At 38.2% G+C, this 22,271-nt stretch overlaps 1 protein-coding gene across 6 annotated transcripts in view; it reads left to right on the forward strand.

Annotated features, from left to right (window-relative positions):
* Positions 1 to 22,271, forward strand: part of TBL1XR1 (TBL1X/Y related 1) — a 157,131-nt gene that overhangs the window by 37,990 nt on the left and 96,870 nt on the right. The gene's annotated exons all lie outside the window — the stretch shown is intronic.

The following is a 22,271-nucleotide window of genomic DNA, read 5'->3' on the forward strand; positions in this document are numbered from 1 at the left end:
TTGCTACTCTATAACTGTAATTTTGCTACTGTTATGAATCGTAATATAAATATCTTTTTGTTTTCCGATGGTCTTAGGCGACGCCCCTGTGAAAGGGTCGTTCGACCCCCAAAGGGGTCGCGACCCACAGGTTGAGAACCGCTGCCTAAGGGGTCCCATTGACACCAGGCTTGGCCATGGGACTTGCTTTGGCCAATGGGAAGTGAGAAGTGATATACACCATGTCTAAACAGAAGTTTTAGGAGCCAATGCATGAATCGATTTTTTGTTTATTTTTCTCTGCCACAAAAACAGGCACCATTAAAAGTGTTTCTTTTGCCAGGATCGTAGAATGAAGGAACCGTCTGTGGCCAACCCAAAGCTAAAATAAAAAATGCGAAATACATTTTTGGTCTAGTAAAACAGTAGTTCTCAAAGCATTGTTTATTGAACCTAAGACCCTTTCAGAGTTATAACTATTAATACTAAGCGTGCTTTTCACTGTTGACATTGCACTATGGGTTCAAAAGCAATGGTGGGGAAAATTGCTGGTGCCTTCGGAAAAATCTGTGCAGTTACTTCTAACTGCTCTTCATCACCACATCTTTATAGTAAACAAAAAAAGTTTTACTTAAGAATGTTCCTGATGAAGCAGTAAAAGTTATTAAATTGAAAAAGTCTTGCCCTGGGTATGCATCGTTTTACACATCTTGGTGATGGAACAGGAAGTATTCATGAAGCACTTCTGCCTGCTGCAGCATGATGGTGTCGCAGGGAAAAAGCACTTGTGCGCCTGAGTAATGAGCTAGCCTAACCTCGTTATATGGACTATCATTTTCACTGGAAACAATGATTCAATGGGGTTATTCTGATAGGAGCATTTGACAGACATTTGCTCAAATGAACAAAGTGAGCCTTTACTTCAAGGGAAACAACTGGCAACATTTATTGCCAATATAAAATAATCAGATTTCAAGTGAAAATCAGAATTATGGAAAATTATCAGACAATGTGAACTCAACAGCTTCCCAGTATTTACGCTTTTTGATGAGCTTAGTAGTGATGATGGATATAATTTTTTTTTAAAAAATTGATGTTATACATAATGAAATGCTGTCATTTGGGAGATCAGCCTAAGTCAGCGGACCAATATTTATGATTGATTTGGTGAATAATGTTACAAAATTATGCATCGATGAAAGATTTATATTGCCAGGCCGATGGATTTTAATGTAAGAGTACGGAAAGTTAATTGATTAGGTTTAAGATCCTGCACTTCAATGAACCTTTAAGACACGATCACTTGTTGAGTTTTGATATAGAATCAGAGAATATTCACAGCTATTTGAAAAAGCTATATATTTCTCTTGTTTCAGCTACAGGCATACCTCACTTTATTGTGCTTTGCTATACTGTACTCCACAGATGTTGCTATTTTTACAAAGTGAAGGCAAAACTCTCCAGCAAAAAAAATTTACAGCTCCGTTTATTATGATACTAACTTTATTGCGGTGGTCTGGAACCGAACCCGCAGTGTATCGGAGGTATGCCTATACATATCTGTGAGTTTGGATTTTCTTCATATATTTCAACTAAAAGATTGTATTGTAGCAGATTGGATAGAGAAGCAGATATGGTCATCTAATGTCTTCTATTAAGGCAGATCTTAAAGAGATGTGTAAAAATATAAAACACTTCTTAGAATTTTATTGTTTTGTTTTTTGGAAAATGTAATTTACTTTAAAATAATTTGTTAACATGTAGTTGGTTTATTTTTAAAATGAAATAAACATTTTAAAGATTCTTTATTTTAATTTCTAATATAGTAAATATAGGTAGAGTTCTATAAACAGAAGTTCTTGGAGATCCTCAATTTTTAAGAGTATAAAGGGGTGATAAGCCCCAAATTTTTAAGAATCGCTGTTGTAAACTATTGGGATTTTTAGGATTGTGTGTTATCATACCATAACCTAAAGAAAGGTGACATGTTGACAGTGGAGCTAAGTCAGTCTTCTTGAGAAGTACAAGTTGGCACAATTTGTTGAGCCTCTATTTTGTTACTATGGCTTTTTTTTTTTTTTTGTGAGGCCATCGAATAGGCCTTGAGGCTGCTGGGAAAGAGGTTGACTGACTTTCAAGGAATGGGTTAGCTTGTCTCACATGATTCCACATGATTCCGAAAGTCTCCTCCACAACCAGGACTTTTTGGTGAGCCTTTGCATAGGACAGAAACATTTTCGTACCTGGTCAAAGAGGTCCGTCCATGTAGCTCTTCCTTCAGTTATTATCCGTACCTTTTTTTTTTTTTGAGGAAATCTAGCTATATGATTATTCTCCTTTCTAAAATGGGTATGAACCTCACTCTGTTCCCTTTCTTGATGATGTGGACCGTGAGGTGTACTGCCCAGTGGGGGGATTTCTCTTTTTAACTTATGAGCTATTCCAGGCGGGGCAGTATGGTTGAAAGAATCAGTTTCTGTGTGATACCAGCTTGTAATACAGAGTCCTGTGTAATTCAGGCTCATATTTTCTCCTCCTCAGTTGGTCATGGAGAAGCCCCTGTGTAGTGATAGGCCCTGTGTGAGGAAGACATAGCAGTGTGTTAGGAGCAGGGGTGCTGAAAACGGGAGCCTTCCTCTCTCGCTTCCCAACCGGCCTGAATCCACTTGATGATGTGGTTTTTCTGTCACATCAGCTTTGATTTGGTGGGGCAGATGATGATAAATCCTAATGAGCAGCTCAAGTTTTATGGTTACCTGTAGCTAGATGTTCATTCTCTGCCAAACAGAAGGTACTGGAATTATTTCCAGAAGAGAATCTTGGTGTGATAAAGAAGCTATCACTTGCCCTGAAAACTCTTAGGGGTCTTTGCTGTGATTCTCGTAGAGGAGTTTGCCAGTGGCTTCTTATGGCATTGATCTGTTGGTTGACACTTTGAGCTTCATTGCAATCAGAGGGTCATTATGGTCAAATGGCAGAGGTAACTTGTACTGCAGCTTGGATTGGAAGAGAATTTTTCTTTCTGTGGGCCACACTTAAACTGATGGATTTCAGATCACTCAGTAAATTGAGCAGCACACCCAAATTGGCATATGTTTCCAGTATCCAAAGCGGCCCAGCAAGCTTTCTGTTTCTTTCTTTGTTGTAGGAGTTACAAGGTGTAGTGATGTGTTTTTCATTTGAAGGGGATGTCTTGACTTGCCACACTCCACTGACTCCTAGAATTTTACAGTGGTGGCTGGAACCTATATCTTCTTGGGATTTAGTCTGTCCTTTGGCCTACTTGTCTTACGAAGTCATCTAGAGTACTGCTGTTTCCTCCTCATAAGGTCTTTCGGCTTGATTTTCTCAGTGTAGGGACCAGTGTGATGTCCAGTGGTGTGGTGAAGTACCTAAGGCCATATGAAAGCTAGATACTTTACTTAGCCTGAGGCAGTGTAGTGACTGTACTGTTCTCCAAGCTAAATGAGAAAACAGCTTACTTCTTGAGTTCTATTTGTAGAGATAGTGAAACCATTTGCCAGAACTATAGCTGCATACCAGGTACTGCGCTAAGGAGATCAGATTCTACCAGTTGTAGTCATTAAGTTTAAAATACTGTCATTCTCTAAGAACGTGTGTTCTACATTAGCCAAATAATTGTGTTACATGAATATTTGCTAGGTATTGCAATCCTTCCATCTTTCAGTTCTTTGACACTTCCCCCAGGAATGCAGTATTTTGTTTGGAGGGAGAGCTCCAGGGTTCTGTGTATCTTACCTTTCCTGATAAAATACTATCCCCACTACTTCACGTATCATGGCATCACTGTGGGATTTTCTCAGTTGATAGTCAGCTGAGACTACCCTTTTCAGCTGTGCATTCAGTACTTGGGGGAAACTAACCCAAGTTCATGGTTACCCTGGTAAGTGGCTGTTGATCATTTGTGGAAAGACAAGAGGAAAGTCACAGTACTTACGATGTAATTGTAGAGTTAAATTGTTGAAGGGTACTTCGCTGTATCTGTATTCTGGAAACTCTGGCCCTGAGAACTTTGAGAGGCTGTAAATTTTCTAGTTTTGGTGCCTTATATCCGTCTGTCAGGCCTCTGTGTATGACATACATAGAATTGTTTATTTGTGTAGATTAGGGATCAGTAACCTTTTCCTGTAGGGGGTCACATATTTAATATTTTAGGCTTTATGTGCTATACAGTGTCTGAAAAAACTACCCAACACAGTCATTGCAGTGCCACAGCAGCCATAGACAATACATAAATTAGTGTCTGTGTTCCCATAAAACTTACAGCAACACAGTGGGTCAAATATGGACTCCAGGTTGTAGTTTCTGTACCTCTGGTACAAATCATACAGGATTGTGGTGGGTTGTTCTAATATGATTTTAGGGACTTTCCAAGATTCTTGCAGATAAACCAGTTTGATAGCCACTAGGTTCCTGTTTCCTGAACCTTGCTTGGTCCCACTTGATGCTATAATTAAGCAGTCAACACAGTCAGACTATGCATTTTGGTCTTGACAGCACTAGAGTAGGGATTGGCAAACTCTAGCCTACTGTAGGCCAAACAGGACCTCTACTTGTTTTTTGTGACCCATAAGCTAAACATGCTTTTAATGTTTTTAAATAATTGAAAAGAAAATCAGAAGAATGATAATATTCCATGACAAGTAAGAATTACATGAAATTCACATTTTCGTGTATAAGGATTTCTTGGAACACAGCCACATTATTTATGCATAGTTTGTGGCTGCTCTCACTGCACAAGAGTTTGGATAGTTGTGACAGAGACCTTAGGACCTTTGAAAAAATTTTCTATCTGGCCTTTTATAGAAAAAAGTTTGCTGATTTCTGCCCTAGAGATTGGAGAATTCTTTTGTCATATTTAGTAACTGCCTTGTTCTTTGTCAGTGCCTTGAGTCAAGAATTGACACCGTGAATGTCAACTTTTATTCGAACTCACCAATGCTGTTAGTAGCAATAGTCATAGTCTACTGTCCTTGTCCTCATGCCCTTCATAGTCTTCTGCTGCTCTCTCTACTTGGTCTCCAATGACAAGTAGACACTTCATTACAGATGACCACAGTTGATAATTTAATTCTGTCGTAGCTTGAATGAACTATCAGAGGCCCATCTTTTTTTTTATTTTTTATTTTTTATTTTTATTGGGTAATTTGGGGGATGGGAACAGTACTGGGGAATTAGGGGAAGGGGAACAGACAAGTTGCTGTCGTTTTGTTCTTCAATCTAGTTGTGGAGGACACTGCTTCACTGGCCCAAGTTGGCACCATCATTGCGCTCTTCCCTGGCGAGGCAGATCAGTCGCCGGCTTCTGGACGGCCGCTCACTGCGGCAGCTGGCCGCTCACGCTGGCTGCTGGCTACACACAGTAGCCCATGGCAACCCACTGCCACAGGGACTGCAGCCTACGCCGTCGCCAGCGACTCACGGCAGCCCAGCTCCAGGTTGAGCTGTTGTTCAGCATCTTAGCTGTAGAGGGCAGTGTCACTGGCCCTCATATGTGGGATCCGAACCGGGGCCCTCTGGCATCCCAAGCGAGTTCTTAACCATCGCGCCACTCGGCCGGCCCATCAGAGGCCCATCTTATATAATTGTGTCTTTACTGCATTCAGACCCAACCATATTAGATAACATTCTCAGATTCTCATTACTTTGAAGGTTTGCTAATTACCTCACAGATTGTAAGAATTTAATGATATAAATATTAGCCAATATTTTATTGAATTTTTACTGTGTGCAAGCACTGAGCTAAGAAGTAAAGTGCTTTGTATAGTGCCTGATGCATAAGTATTCATTAAAAGCTAGCTGATACTTATTTTTAAATTTAGAAATAAATATCTCCCTCCCCTTCATGTACCGTAAAAAACTTTGTTAGCTATGAAAAAATATTAAATCACATTAAATTGGAGTGATTGACATAAATTAATATTTTTTGCCTATAATATCCCTCCTTTTTAAAACTTGTACATAAATACAGCCAATTCTCATTATTCACAGTATTTATGTTTATAAAGTTGCTGTAATCACTGAATTAGCAACGATTGAACTGTTTGCTCCTAGGGGAGAAGCAAGGGTAGGTTCCCGTGAGCCTCTGTCAGAAAGTTTTTTGTCAACTTGTCAATAATAACCTTGTTTGTATGTTCCCGTTTAAAGACACGCTCTTTACTGTGTCTTGGTGATTCGTTAGCATTGCACTATGGCCAACAGCATCATAGCCCTACACTGATGAAGCCTGTCTCCCACACAGTCTCTCCGTCGGGCGCATCACAGCCTCCTTGTGCTTGGGGAGCACTAGACAGCCTTTCGGCACTAGGCTTGGGGCTGTTTTCAATAGTGGAATCACCAGCAAAAAGCACAAAGATGAAAAACAATATGGCACTAAGTGGACCACACAAACGACATTTGTTTGCAATATGAGAGCTGAAACAAGGCAGAGTGCAGCCTTATGTGCATGATAGGCAACTCGGTTTTAAAACTGCTCTGTATGCGTCTGAAGATCACAAAAGCACTATAAGTACTAATTTGGGGTTACATATAAATTTTAGCATGTGGGCGGATTTCACAAATATGAAATCCATGAATAATGACCATTGTATCTTCCTAAATGCCACCGTTTATACCATATTTCCCCATGTATAAGACTCTCCCATGTATAAGATGCACCTTAATTTTGGGGCCCGAAATTTGAAAAAAATGTATTACATAAAGTTATTGAACTCAAGTTTTATTCATCATAAAATTCGTACAACTCCTCATCACTTGTGGGAAATGCAAGTAAAAAAATCTACAACCACTGTATAAGATGCACCCAGTTTTTAGATCCCAAATTTTTCAAAAAAGGGTGCATCTTACACATGGGGAAATACGGTAATTATATATAGATAAATAATTGGTGTCTAGTCATGCCCATTTCCCTCCGATTTCTGGTTTCTCTGTTAACAGTTCTGTCTGTTCACCTTGCTCTTCTTTTGTGCTATTAGGTTTCCCCAAAAGTTTGATGGATCTCAGTTAGTATTGGCAGTTGAAATGTGTCTGCTGCAGTAGTTCTTTCTCCACCAAGCCTCTTTTTTGAGTGGTAGTTTTGGTGTGATGGGTTCTGTGAACTGGGATTAGGTGTAGACCAGCGGATCAACCTCCTCCTTGGCAGGGTGTGTGAGGAATGGCAAAGCGGCATCTTTCTCACTTGTCCAACTGTGGTGTCTTTAAGTACTGCTGGGGAGCAGTGCTTTGGTATGTTTACGTGGTTGGTATTAAGAGCTTGCTTCCTGTCCCCCTTTTCCCTCCCCCCCTTTATTTTCTCTTTGCATTAGAGGTCTGATGTTCTCTCCATCTTGCCGCTCTGCTCTTCTGTCCTCTCAGGCCTGGCTACTCTCATAGGAAGCCTAACCTAGGCAGAAATGCCTACTTTGTAGAGACCAACTCCCTGGCTTTGTCCTAAAGGCAGAAGCAGCCACCACCAGGGTCTCTGTTCACAGAGTGAGAGGAGGAGGCGGTCATCTGTTGAGAATAAGGGGATGCGGCACCCTGGTGAAGTACCTTGATTCCTCCTCCTCGTATTTATTATTCCTTTGATCATAACTTGGAGCTTCTCTAGCGTGTCCTTGGAAAGCCTTTGGTGTCTTACATGTGGTTTCTTTTTTTTTTTTTTTCCTCTGTGGATCAAGTCTTTTCTACTTTCTGTCTGCCTAGAATTCTTTAAAATTTATGATCATCCAATAACGTCTTCTCTTGTTATGCAACAGTGCTGTCGTTTCATTGTAATCTTTTTCCTGCTATTTCAGTGGGACCTTGGGAAAGGAGAAGAGGTAAATATGCTTATTCACTCTGCTGCCTTGAACTGGAACTGACTAATTTGTGACTGATTTTAAAAGGTAGATAAGTTCCCGAGCACCTCTCTCGTTCAACGTGTATGACTTCTTTTGTGTCTTAGAAGAATTACTAAATTGTCTATTTCCCCCCAGTAACAAAGGACATTTTAATTTTCAGTCTCTGCCATAATACTCAAACGCTCCTCTCTGGGCATATGGCCTCTTGTAGAAGAAAACATGCACAGCCACAGTGACGTTTCTGGCCATCACCTTCTGAGTGTATAAGGTTTTACATGTGAGGGGAGTCATCTTTTTTTAAAGAGACAGTATATACTGGAGAATATTTATTCAGTGACTCATGAAAATGGTCAGAAAACTGGTAAAATTGGGTTGTTACCTCTAGTGAAGCATAGCAAAGCAGGGAATCATTTCTGAAAATGATTTAGTAACAGCCTGGGGGAAGAGAGTGAAAGAACACTAGATATTTTTGTTCTTTGCCATCTTATATGGATGTGCAGCAGTTTCAGCATTTTGCTGGAAGGGGAAAAATATTGTACTTCAGTCCCAAACACCTTTACACTTAACACCTTGTAAACCTTGGGATTTTTTTTTGTTGTTGTTGTTGTAATGTCTTCAGGATATTAGGTGAAGGATTTTACTGCCCAAATGTTTTAAACATCAGGACTGTGATGAAAAAATCAAGATGTGTCAGTGTATACAGCTGTAATAAAAACAGTGCTTATGTTGCTGGCTTTCCGGCTTTTTTGGCCTGTGGTCTACATTAAGGCATACACCTACATCGCTGCCTTGCACATGTGTGTATAACAGAAATTTGTGAATCTCATGTGATAGGATTTGCCCTTCATGTGGTGCACTCATATTATCTGTTTATTTAACAAAACAGGCACACCCCACTGGTTTTATTTCATGATTAGTTGTGACCTGCAGTTTGAAAAGCCCGGCTTAGATACTGACCTGTTAGAATAGTGGAAAGATGGAGGGATGTGAATTCATGTAGATGAGGTGGTTCTAGTTTAATGGTCTTGAGTAATGCCCGTTTTTTAATCTTTTTGCAACTGTAAACTGGGAATAATGATACCTTGATAGCTTGATTGTGAGAATTAGAAATAAATGTAAAGTGCCTAGCAGTGCTAGGAATGATGTAGATATTTAATAATTGGAAGGTTTTCATTATCTTTGTTATTTTTACTACCGTATTTCCCCATGTATAAGACACTCCCATGTATAAGACGCACCTTAATTTTGGGGCCCAAAATTTGAAAAAAATAAAATTACATAAAATTATTGAACTCAAGTTTTATTCATCATAAAATTCATACAACTCCTCATCACTGTCAAAACTCCCAACCATTAGGTTGTCCTCATCTGTGTCTGATGACGAATCACTGTCTTCATGTATTGCCTCGTCCTCAGTGGGAAATGCAAGTAAAAAAAAAAACAAAAAAACAACCCACAACCACTATATAAGATGCACCCATTTCTTAGACCCCAAAGTTTTCTAAAAACAGTGCACCTTATACATGGGGAAATACGGTATATGCCACCTGTCATATTAAGTAGGCACTGAGATGCAAGCATTCTTGCTTTTAAGGGGATATGCACCACTTTATCAATATAGAGACATACAGACTTAACTGCCCATCAGGTGAGAAGGATGTAGGTATAGTATTTGAGAGGTAGAGTAGTCTAAAGGTGGAAGTCAGAATTGGGGAATTACAGATGCCTCCTCCCCTTAAGTTTTAAGGAGGAAGGTCTCTCAAACCTCCAGCTAAATAGGGTTTTACTTCAGGGATACATAAGAGATGTAAGGAAAAACAGGAATAATTTTAAACCTGCAAAGCTAGGCATTTCAGAGAATTATAGTAGTGTTTTGACCATAACTGATTGTTTTTATTTTCTGACTTCAAGAATAATTGGCACACCCTGTAGAATAGAACGCTCTTAGGGACTGATTCTCATGTGTCTCACTGCAGTGGTGGTAACACGCGGCTCCAAGTTCAGTGTTCTGCCATCGTAGCTCGTCTGTCTCCCACTAGATCAGGCTCTGTTCTTCTGTGCCTTGTGATTTGTGCTGCAGTGTGACTTTGCTAACTTACGTCAACTTCTTGAGTTTTTGGCTCCTGTTTTTTTGGTTGTAAGCAACAGAAATGGATTCCAGATAACTGAAGCAAAAAAGAGGAAAGATGTGGTATTTCACTGAAGGAAAGAAAAATTGAAGAACAAGATGTAGGTCATAGAAATCAGTGGGCTGAGTTGGCAGAGCTAATATTCAGTTCCAGTTATTTTCTTTTTTTCCCCCTATTTATTTTCCTTTGTAGTTTTTCTCTCTTTACATTCAGATACCCAGGAGAGAGTCTGATTTGCCTCGCTCCAGTTATGTTTCCATCCTTTGGCCAGGGTAGGAGAGGACACTGAAAATCCAACCAAAACTGCAGGAAAACCCATGTAGTTCCTCTGAAGCAAAACTCGAGTGCTGCTCCAGAAGGGAGACTGGCTGCTGGCAGCCCAAAACAGCAGACATCCAATTCTCTCTCCCCCCCCCCCCAACGATTGAACTGTTTGCTCCTAGGGGAGAAGCAAGGGTAGGTTCCCGTGAGCCTCTGTCAGAAAGTTTTTTGTCAACTTGTCAATAATAACCTTGTTTGTATGTTCCCGTTTAAAGACACGCTCTTTACTGTGTCTTGGTNTGTGTGTGTGTGTGTGTGTGTGTGTGTGTGTGTGTGTGTGTGTGTGTGTGTGTGTGTGTGTGTGTGTGTGTGTGTATGGAGGGACGTGTATATTTTTTTCAATCTCCAGAGAGAAGATATGCCTGGTTCTTAATCGTTATCCAGTATAGTGTGTTTACTGGGCACATACCTGGTGTAAAAAGTGAACAGAACTTTGGAGCAGGATGTGAGCAGGGTTTAGGGCATATGTTGTGAGACTGTGAAATAATAGGAGATACCAAGCAAAGGTAATGTCATTGCGAGGATTTCAGATTCATTTATTTTAAGCTGTCCAGTTATACACCTATGATTATATTTACCTTTTAGAAAGTTTACTCCGAAGGCATTACAAAGGTTGGCATGAGGGTGAAGGGCTGTGTGAGCAGACAGAGACACCAAGACCAATAAAGCTATTGGGTTAATTGAAATTCAAAGTTAAAGTCCTCCTCTAATCTGGCCCCACCTGCCTTTCTGATTTAATTTTCTACCGTTTTTCTCCAGCCACACTTCCCTGTTTTGTGAGTCAGACTTGTTCTCATCTCTGAGCCTGTTCACTTGCTTGGAATTCTCTTACCTTTGGTTGTCGGTTGTCACTTGCTTGGATTCTTCTCATTTGTAGCTCAGCTCAATATGTCCTTGCCCCTGTTTCTGGCTATATTCTCTAATCCCATTGCCTCTGTGGCATTTTACTATTATTCTGTCTTATTTTCTTTATCACAGTTATGACAATCTGTCTCCCCCGTCCCCCCTCCTTAACCTGTTCCACTAATAGTGGCAGTTAGGTAGGGTTTGATTGCTAAAGGAAACTTACAGAGCCCAAAATGAGATTGTTGATCGGTCTTTAGTTTATTGCTGGAAAAGGATGCAGTATAGAAACTGCACTGAAATAAGACTATGATGCATCACAACCCAAGGCTGCCGTACAGCAGTGGACCTGAAGAGGCTGAGTGTGAACTCCAGTTGTCCCCCCTCTGTAGGGTCGCGCTGGACATGCTTTCTCTCTCAGATCAGGATCATGGCTGTGTGCAAGGAACACAGGGAGCCAGGGAGCCCACAGTGGAGTCTCAGCTGCGATTTATACCCTACTGGCCACAGAGACATATTTGGTTTATGGTTTGACAATGGATAAGTCAGAATGAGTAAAAGTATTCTTTCCGTTTAGGGTTTTTTTCAGCTTTTAGGTTTGCGATCTAAGTATCTTGGGAGGGATCAGGCACTTTATGCAGTGTTGAGGTCAGGAGGCAGTGAGTGATAAGAAGGAATGGGTATAAGAGTGAGTGCGATTCTGTCCTTGTTCCTTCATCTTTCCTTGACTCCCCTTAAGGGTGTTCGTGACTAGGTGAATAAGGTAGTTTACCTTTTTGTATTGTCACTTAACTGTTAACTATAAAAAGTTTAGTATTTTTCCAAGTAGATGAGGCAATAATAAATAGCTACATTTTTTTGAGTACCTTTTAGTCACCAAATATTGTGTTCTTTTTTTTTAACCTACATGATCCCTGATTTTTGTGAGAACAACCCATGGTGGATAGTTGTATCCTTATTTTAAAGAAATATAGTCCGAGGCTCAAAAGTTAAGTGCTATGCTCAAGGCTGTTCTTAGTAATTATTTGGCAGAGGTAGATTTGGACCGAGATCATGAGGGCTCCGAAACCAGACTTCTCATTGGACCGCATAGTAGAAGTAGAAGACGGCAAGAACCGTATAGTGAATGCTTGCTGACATAACCTTTCAACATATGGTAGGAATATATATAAGAAAAACATTCAAAATTTTGCCTCTTAAGACATCTTGCTGATCCCACATTAGCCGTAATTTCTGGGAGTTCTGTCTTGTCCTTTTCTCTCTGTTTTCCTTTGTACTTAAACTATTTAGAACTCGCTCATCTCTTTTCTTTGGATTCACTTCAAATAGTCAAATAGATATGTTGAAATGGAGACCTCTGATTTACTAAGTAGGTTCTTGTTATATTCTCTGAAATGTAGTTTCCTATTGCTATTGTGTCACTGACCTCACAGTAAGTACCAGTAATTTAACTCATTTCACAGTACATCTAAATCCCAAATATTGTAGCCTTTTCTTTTTAAAACATTTCTAGATAGTCCTTCTCTGAGGAGCGGTTAGCAATTACTTTAATCTATGGGTCTCTATTTTTGCTTTTCTTTCAGGTAATTACTTTTTAACTTTATTGTTTTGAACATTTTATATGGCTCAAATTTTAAACTGTATAAAAGTATATACTTTGAAAAATCCTCTGATATCTGCCCTCCTAGCAACTTGGTTCTCCTCCCTGGAGCAACCAGTATTATCATTTTTTCAGGTGTCCTTCTAGAGATTGTATTATTATATTGTAATAATTGTATTGTAATACAATTTTTTGTATTGTATTATAATATTGTATTATATTATTGTATTATTATATTGTATTTGTTTATGTATTATATAAGCAAATATGTAATGTTTCCTCAGCTTTTTTTAATAGCGTACATTTATACACATTGTCTTGCTTTCTTTCCCTCTTCCCCCTTTTAGCCTAAAAATATATTCTGGTGGTGGTGCTTTTGTTAGTACCTGAAGGGTTTCTTCATTCTCTTTTCCTGACTGAATAATATGTCAATATGACCAGGCCCTTACTGATGGACAGTAGGTTAATTTCTTCTGCTAATGCTTTAATAAATATACATGTTATTTTGCATGTATGCAAACACATTTTGAAGGATAAATTCTCCACGGTGAGATTTTTCGCATCAAATCATGTGTGCATTTTCAGGTTGCACTGCCATATTGTCTTCATGGAGGTTGTCGTAGTGGACACACCTCTCAGCAGTGTTTGAGCATAACTCTACAAAGTGTTACAGCACTTTTTATCTTCACCACACTGGTGGGGAAAGCATGCTATCTTATATTTTTTTAAATTTGTGTTTCATTATATATCATATGCAATAACATTAAAAAGCACAAAATATAGTTTGATGGATTTTCACAAATGAATCACATGTGTGTTCTCACTACTGTGTTTGTTGCTTCATTTCCCAGCCCCTGGATGGAAAACCCGTTATCCTGACTTCTGTCATCAATTCATTATTCTCATAGTTTTAAGTCATACAGTAGATGTCCTTATTTATGGGTTCTTTTACTGGGTATTATATCTGAGATTCATCCAGTCTGAATCAGAAGTTCTCAGTGATATCGTAATTTGCTCTTCTCTTATGTGGAGAGAATCTTCATGTTTCAATATTTAATTATTTTTTTAGAAATATAGAAGGAAGATTTATTAAAGTACTAGAAGGGACAGCGGGGCAGAGTCTGCTGGAAACTACTGCACACAGTTTAAATTTTTATGAGCATCTTTTTGTGTTTCAGATTAAAATATTGTATTTTCTGTAAGGTGTTTATTTCTTATATCCATGAGTGGAGGATCATTTTCTTAAGGATCTCTTTGTATATAAAGAGAGTGAATTCTTTATCTAGAATATGAGTTATAACTATTTTCTACAGTTAGTTATGCCTTTTGATTTTGCATATGATGGTTCCTGCATTAAGATTTTAAAAATTATATAATCTAGTTAATTTTATGGGCATTAAATTTCCCGCATTATGTTATTTACTTGTTTTCCTCAATAGACCTACTGTCTTTTGAGTATCACATAACTTTTAATAACCATAACTTAATGTCAATAAAGATGAAAGCGCAATAAAAAAATGAAAAGTGATAATGCTGAAAGTGAAATTTGAATCAAATGTAAGTGGAGTTCTAAAAGAATAGCATGTTCCCACTGCCACTGTTCAGGAGACTCTAGATGGGCAGCTGAGGGAGTTAATGAGGGCCAACTTATGGACAGATGAGGACCGTCCGTGGCTGTGATGGAAAGGATGATGTCCCAGCGGTAGTGACTCTGGCAAAAACATTTTACACTAATGAAGCTTTCTCAGAGGTGTTTCATGACATTGAAAGTACAAGGAATAAAATGTTAGAAGCTGGTCCCGACTAAGAAAGTTTACAATTCCCCAATATGCTCACTATGTATTATAAGTTCTACCATGATAAGGAGACAAGTGCTGTTCAAAATATTGAATAAATTATTTACAAAGTTTTTAATTAAGTTATTTATTACCTTTAGGTCATAATGGTTCTAATTTCTTAAATTACAGTGTACTAAATGAACATTTTACTGTGTTTTTATTTTCTTATATATTTATAACTGACAGTTTTTAATGTTTTGATCATTTTAAAGGTCATGGAACAGTTTCCACTGATTAAGGTCACTTTGCTTGGTTTCATCTCACATGGTCATGTTTGTGGTCAGATCTTACTATACAGAATGAGGACTGCCTGTACATGTTTAAACAAACAAACAAAAAAACTCAACCCTTTAAATCGACCTAAGTGTCAGAAAGGAATCCCTTCAGTGTCTTTTCTGACCTTGGAGTCCGTTGTAGGTAAATAGAACTGTAGAACTCCAACTGTGGTTTGTTTTTCTTGTACTTAGGACTTGAGTTCCTGGAGCTGCCTTGGATCCCATTTCTTACTAAATTGCCAAATACAGATACTGATTGTCTCATGAGCTATATGAAGACGAGTATGTAAGATCATGAAAGACAACAATTATTTGGTGTATTTCTTGAGCACCTACCACATATTCTTGGCACTGTGTTAGGTACTGAGGAATAATTAACATTAGCTTCTCTCCGCCCACCCTCCCCCTTTTTTTTCCTCAGTCTTCTAAAGGTAGGCAGACTAATGGAGTTATGTGGAAATATAGAAGAATTAGAGTTCATGATACAGAGAGTTTCAGATAATTTCAAACATTTTACAAGTGTTGCTCAGTTCTTTGCTATGTTCTATTATATAATGTTGGAGATACCACAAAAGGGTGGTTCTAGTTTTCAAGGAAATTGGTGGGAACTCTATATACAAGCTGAGCCTCTTTATATAGGTCAGGTGGCAGATGTTCAGTACATGCCATAACATATTTTTAATGTCAAACATTGTAGAAATAATTATACTTGGACAGCAAGTCCTATACTGATTGTTATCTGTCTATGGCAGATTAATCTTTAAAACAAATAGCCTGATTTTGGATTGTGAATGCATTTTTTGAGTAGAGTAGTTTAACTTTCCAACTTGCGTGTTGTAAGTTATTGTTGAAGCTATTATAGATTGAGCCTCCTGGTGCAGTGTTCTTATTCCTAAACATGTACCTAAATTGTTAAATATGTATTTAATATTATGCATAGTCATTTAAAGAGGATTTGGTTTTGACTTCATTTCTCTGTAAAAGCTTGACCTACTACTGTGCCCTCCTTTTTTCAGCGATGAAATCAAAGATATTGATACTAATTATTTACTGAACACATTTTCATTCATTACTTTTGGAGAGCCTGTGTTAAGAACTCTGAGGGAATGTGAAAATGTCTAGCTGTTGGCCACCATGTAACTTAATGGTTTAATAGGTGAGATAAGTCTTGAGGACAAATAGCTAAACAAATAATACAAGCTGGCAATCATTGTCTTACGGGTGGTACAAGTGAAGTCTTAGGTTTAAAGGAGTAGCAGTTATTTCCAGCTAGGGGAAGGAAAGAAGGCTTCATGGATGCAGTTCAGTTTGATCAGGGGCTTGAAAGATACCGCATGGACATGTGAATAGAAACATGTACCGATTGGAGCAAACACCATTGGGTGAGCCCTGCAGATAGAAAAGCTTCTGTGATGTGTCTTAATTTTATTACACAACTTTGGTAGGTAAATGATGTTTGACAAATGATCGTCAGATCATTAATATTACCAATTTTTGTTCTCAAAAAACCCCCAAAATATACTGTTATGTGAGTTAGCATTGTATAGTGTAGTAGGGTCCTGCCTGGCAGCATAAGCATCCAGGAAACTTGTTAGAAATGCAAATCCTTGGTCCCTTTTCAGCCTTAGTTGGTGAATCAGCAAGTCTAGGGTCGGGACCTAGCGATCTCTGCTTTAACAAATATTTTCTTACTTTGAGAGGACCAGGCATTTATAGTCTGTTACTACTACCTTTTGAAAATAATGCAGTATTTGTATCAGCTTTGTATAATAGAGCTTACTTTTTTTTGTACATGATCATACTCTAGAAGCTATTAATGATTAATCACCCTGTTTTTAACTTATTAAAAAGTCACTGGTCTCCAACTTACTATTTGATTATAAAATCTTTGTCAGTTTGAATGGTGGTTTTTTTTACTTGAAAATTTGAAAATCTAGAAATTGAAGAATTTAGTGAATTATTTTATTTGTCAGTGGTAATTATAAAACAAATCGTTAGCATATCTCCTTGGCACACTGACTGCCCTATTGCCACCTAAAATTTAAAAATGAGTTATTGTAGTCATTGGTAATACCTGTGTGTATAGAAAGGAAACGTGTCCTGATGTAGTTTCTCATTTTTATGAAAACTTTTAATGACACCTGTCAATTTTACATTAAATATTTTTTGAAATTCTAATAATTGATTATTTCTAATGAAATTTTAATAATTGAGGAACTGCTAGACATTTTTATTTTTTCATTTAAATTTTTTTTTTTTTTTTAGCTGAGCCATCCTGCCACCTGTTGGCAGCTCAGCGGCAGCTCAGCTCAGTCCAGGCATCAAACCGCTGTTGCTCAGAGCTCGCACTCTTGAGCGAGTTCTTAACCAACTGAGCCACTCGGCTGTCCCTAGACTTTTTTAAAGTGGCTGCCTTTTACATTCCCACCAACAGTGTGGAGAGATCCAATTTCCTTACATCCTTTACAACCATTATTGTCTTTTTGTTGGTAGCCATTCTAGTGGGTGTAAAGTGGTTATCTTGTGATTTTGATTTGCGTTTCCCCGATGGCTAAGGATGTTGAATGTATTTTCGTGTGCTTACTGGTTATTCTGTATCTTCTTCGGTGGAATATCTCTTCAGATATGTTGTCCATTTTAAAATTGGGTTATTTGCCTTTTTATTATTGAGTTGTAATATTTACCTATTCTAGAACAAATCCCTTTTCATATGTTTTGTAAAGGAATTTTTTTTTCCATTTTGTGGGTTGCTTTTTCACTTTCTTGATGGTATCTTTTGAAGTAAAAAAGTTAACTTTTGATGATGGCAGTTTATTATTATTTTTTCTTGTGTTGCAGGTGCCTTAGGTATCATATGTACGAAAACCATTGTTTAATCCAGAGTTACTTAGGTCTTTGATCAACTTTGAATTAATTTTTATGTGGAGTGAAGCAGGGTTCCAGCTACTATCTTTTGCATGTCTACGTCCAGTTTTTCCAGCACCCATTTATTATAGTGAGAGAGTTGTGTGAATTTTATCATATCTGTGCTTTCTAGATCTTGTTAGTGGTTAAGAGATTTTGAGTTTTACTGACTACTGCCACCCAGTTGTTCACTATAAGCATACATTTACTTAAGTATTAAAGAAAAAGTATTGTGAATAAAGTGCTGTATTCCGTCTGAAGAGTCATATTTTTAGGAGGTCACAGACTGCCGCAGGTTTTGTAATTGATAAGTCACGATTATTTTTTTTAAAGATTCTATTGGGGAATTGGGGGAAGGTGGAACAGACAAGTTGCTGTCCTTTTGTTCTTCAGTCTAGTTGTGGAGGATGTTGCTTCACTGGCCCATGTTGGTATTATCATTGTGCTCTTCCCGGATGAGGCAGTCGCTCGTGAGCTATTGTTCACCATCTTAGCTGTAGAGGCCGCAGAGTCACTGGCCCTCATGTGGGATCTGAACCGGGGCTTTGCTGCTCAGGGCCCCTAGTGCCTGAAGCCAACTCTTTTTTTCTTTTTTTTTAAATTGGGGAATTGGGGGAGGGGAACAGACAAGTTGCTGTCCTTTTTGTTCTTCAGTCTAGTTGTGGAGGACGTTGCTTCACTGGGCCAAGTTGGCACCATCATTGTGCTCTTCCCAGGTGATGCAGATCAGTCACCGGTTTCTGGATGGCCGCTCACGGTGGCTGCTGGCTAAACATGGTAGCCCATGGCAACCCACTGAAGCAGGGGCTGCAGCCTACGCCATCGCCGACCACTCACGGCAACCCAGCTCCAGGTTGAGCTGTTGTTCAGCATCTTAGTTGTGGAGGGCAGTGTCACTGGCCCACATATGTGGGATCCGAACTGGGGCGCTCTGGCGTTCCAAGCCAGTTCTTAACCAATGCACCACTTGGCTGGCCTGATAAGTCACAAATTTTTAAAATGGGAACTAGAACACTTGGAAAAAATGAGAGCCTGGAGGAAGTCCTTCCAGTACCTAAAGATTTTCATTTAGAGCAGAGTTAAGCTTGTTCTGTGTAGCTCTAGAGGCTCTAAGTAGAAGTTACAGGTAGATACATTTCAATCTTAGAGAAGAAAGAACTTTGAAACAATTAGAGCTGTCTTAATAAGTAAAATGGGCACCCTCACATGAAAGCACTTATCTTTGGAGCAGCTCAAGCAGAGGTTGAGTCATTTTGTCATTAGTATTACAGAACAGATTTCTGCATAGAACAAAGGTCGTTGCAGGGTTTCCATTTTCCTCTCCTAATTTGCTTTCACATCTGTGAAGGGTTTTCTCTTCAGGGTTCATTCTTTTCCAGGCTTCTGTCAAGTGGCAGAATGTGAGTGAGGGAAAATGGGAGGTTATTGTCTTGAAGGATTAAATGATAGAAGTATTTCAGTTTTTGATTAGCTAATATTATTATGCATTATCCTGAAAATTGGTCCCATTGCTTGAGCTACATCTTTTCTTTTTGGCTTCTCCAACCTTGATGGAAAACACAGTGAACGATGGGGATGAGGCACTGTGGCAAGAGTGAAACTTAGCAACAACTAGTAATTAAAGTATTAGTCTAACACGGGGGTCGGCAGACTGCGGCTCACGAGCCACATGAGGCTCTTTGGGTACGTTCTGTCTCAAAAGTTTGCCGACCCCTGGTCTAACATCACATTTGTGTATGGTTGTGATTTGTAGATTGAAGGATGTTTACATAAATTGCAGGAAAATGTTATCCTTTCAGAAAAATTTAAATTACCGTTCCTGATTGAGGCAATTATGCTCTTTGTAAATGATGTGTATTCTTTAGAAAAGTATATATTAATAAAAGGACAAAATGTACTAGTGTGTATTTGTACTTTTGTGATAAGTATATGAAACTTGATTGTTATACAAGCTGATTGAGGCAAATAAATTTAAATACCAAACCTTTAGACAGAATAATTTAAGTACCTTTTGGCAATAAGACTCAAAGTATATTGCTCTAAGTAGGATTGGCAACATGAAAAGTTTGATGTCTTTTTTTCCTTTGAAGTGAGATTATAGAATGATCTATAAAATAGGGAAAAAATTTTGAGCTTCGCCTGTTTAATGTTTTAAACATTTATCTTGTTTGCTTAACTTTTTGGAGCTTTCCTTATTTTAAAGATTATTCTAAAAATCTCACTTTGAGTGTAGCCTAGATCTTGGTTGGGAAAAATTGACTTCAATCAAAAGCTTTCTGTGATGTTAGTATGGATGTGCCTCAGTGAGCAGTTGGTATGGATTAAAGTGAAGAAGCTTTCCTTATATAATTGCAACTTTTTAAGGCTTAAATTAAAATTTTAATGTGTGCATTCTTTTATGCTTAAGAAGGTAAAAATATTGCTTTTAGTGTTTATGAGTTTTCCCCTGAAGTTACTATACATTAAAAATTATTGAAGTGTTAAGATTTTCTTTTCCTTTGCTTATTTTCTGAATCGACCACCTAAAGATTGCAGGTGTTTACAGGTGTCTCTGTTCATGACCCAACCAGAAGTTAGCCAGAGTTTTCACTTTTCCTCTTGATTAATGGATATAAGACGTGTTTGTCCAGTAGAGGACAGAATGTGGGGGAAATATTGCACAGTAGGATGTGTTCATCTGCCTGACTTGCTTGTAATGTTTAACAGCCATATTACTCAAATTTAGATAAGAATTCATTGTATTAAAGAGTACCCCATATTCAACTAGAATTAGCTGTATTGTATAACAATGCTATTGGAGTACAAAGATGGAGACAATGTTGATGCTAATTATTTGGTGTTTGTGAATGAGCCTGAAAAGACTGATATCTGACCATCAGTCCTTCCTGAACATATGTGATGATCTGTGCTCTGTTTTGCAGCTATTAGCACTATTTAAAGAACCTGTTGTTCTTTGCAGCTGCCTTATTTAGGTCTGTGAGCCAGAAGCCATTGATCCAAGCGCTCTGCTTTTCCTCAAACTTGACTTTAATAGCTATATGAAAGCTAGCCCAGTAAAATTGAATTTCCAACAATGTGACTTCACTGTTGGTGGACCTGCAGTATTTTAGGTTCTGACATTTCATGTTAGAGATCTTCAAGTACACAAGAGTTCAAATTAGAATGTATGGAACCAAATTTGACATCTGTGTTAGATGCAGGTCTCATGATAATATTAAGGGCTTTGGGTCGGTACTTTGCAGTTTTCAGGGAATGTGCTATTCTCTCCATTCTGTCATCTCACCCTAGCCTGAGTAATAGTCTTATCTGCATTCCAAGATGTTTTGACACAGTCTTATAGTGTCACCACATTTATCTTGTATAACGGTTATGTGTCTGTAATTATAGAAGAGGGGGAAATATTTGAATTGCTGTATAGTAATCTATAGTACCTAATAGAATATATTTCATTTAGTTGACACAATATTATTGAATAACTACATTTGACAGTGCTCAGAAGCAGAAGTTTGGTGAATCTGTCAACATTTACAGATGTACTGTATATCTTATATTAGTAGAATAAAACTTTGCTTATTAATACTACTATAGTTTTTCAATGCACATTATGGTTTTGATCTCACATCAATTAATTGGAATGCTGGGATTGTCCTCATTTCTTCATCTGTGGAATTGGGGATGAGAGGGTGCTTCTTGTATTGTAATGCCTTCAAGCCTTATCTCATTCTAGGTTTCCAGTAATCTATGGCTGTTAATTAGTTGCCTCTTCCATTGATTTTACCTCTTTAGCTAAGAAAAATCTTGTAAAATCTAAAGGTATGTCAGATTATGGAGGCAGCTTTACCAAAAACAGTCTGGCCTTCCTTATACCTCACAACAAACAGGCCCAGTAGGGTTCTAAAAGTTTCATTTCCCATGTGCCAGAGAGACTTGAGTTCAGAGCCAATGATGAAAGATGCTACATTTCCTCTTAGGCCACCAAATTTATGTTAGTCTATACACAAGATCCTTCTTCTAAGTAATTTTAGAATTTAAAGAGAAAGTTAATGCGTGTAACATGCAATCTACACGAATTTAATCTGGTTGAAAAAATTGCCCGTTGTTTAGGGAGGATAATGACTGAAAGAAGGAAGATATGTAAAGTCAAATTGGGACTTTTTCTGGAAGAGGTGGTCTGTGGAAGGGAAGAATGAGATGGACATATATAGGAGGATTGCTCAGTAAAAGGTTTTAATTTTAAACTTTATTATGAAAAATTTCAAGATACATGCAAGAATAATATATCTCATGTTCCTATTGCTTAGCTTCCAACAACTTTCAACGCATAGCCAATGCTTTTCATCTATATCAAGGATTGGCAGAATAAGGCCTGCTATTTATAAAATTTTATTGGAACATACCACACCCATAGTTTAAATTGTCTGTAGGCTGTTTTTGTGTTACAATGGCATATTGAGTAGTTGTGACAGAGACTGTATGGCCCTCAAAGCCTAAAATATTTACTCTCTGGCCCTTTACAGAAAATCTTTGCCAACCTTTGATTT

This window comes from Hipposideros armiger, unplaced genomic scaffold, assembly GCF_001890085.2.
Source record: "Hipposideros armiger isolate ML-2016 unplaced genomic scaffold, ASM189008v1 scaffold_631, whole genome shotgun sequence".
Lineage (NCBI taxonomy): Eukaryota > Metazoa > Chordata > Mammalia > Chiroptera > Hipposideridae > Hipposideros > Hipposideros armiger.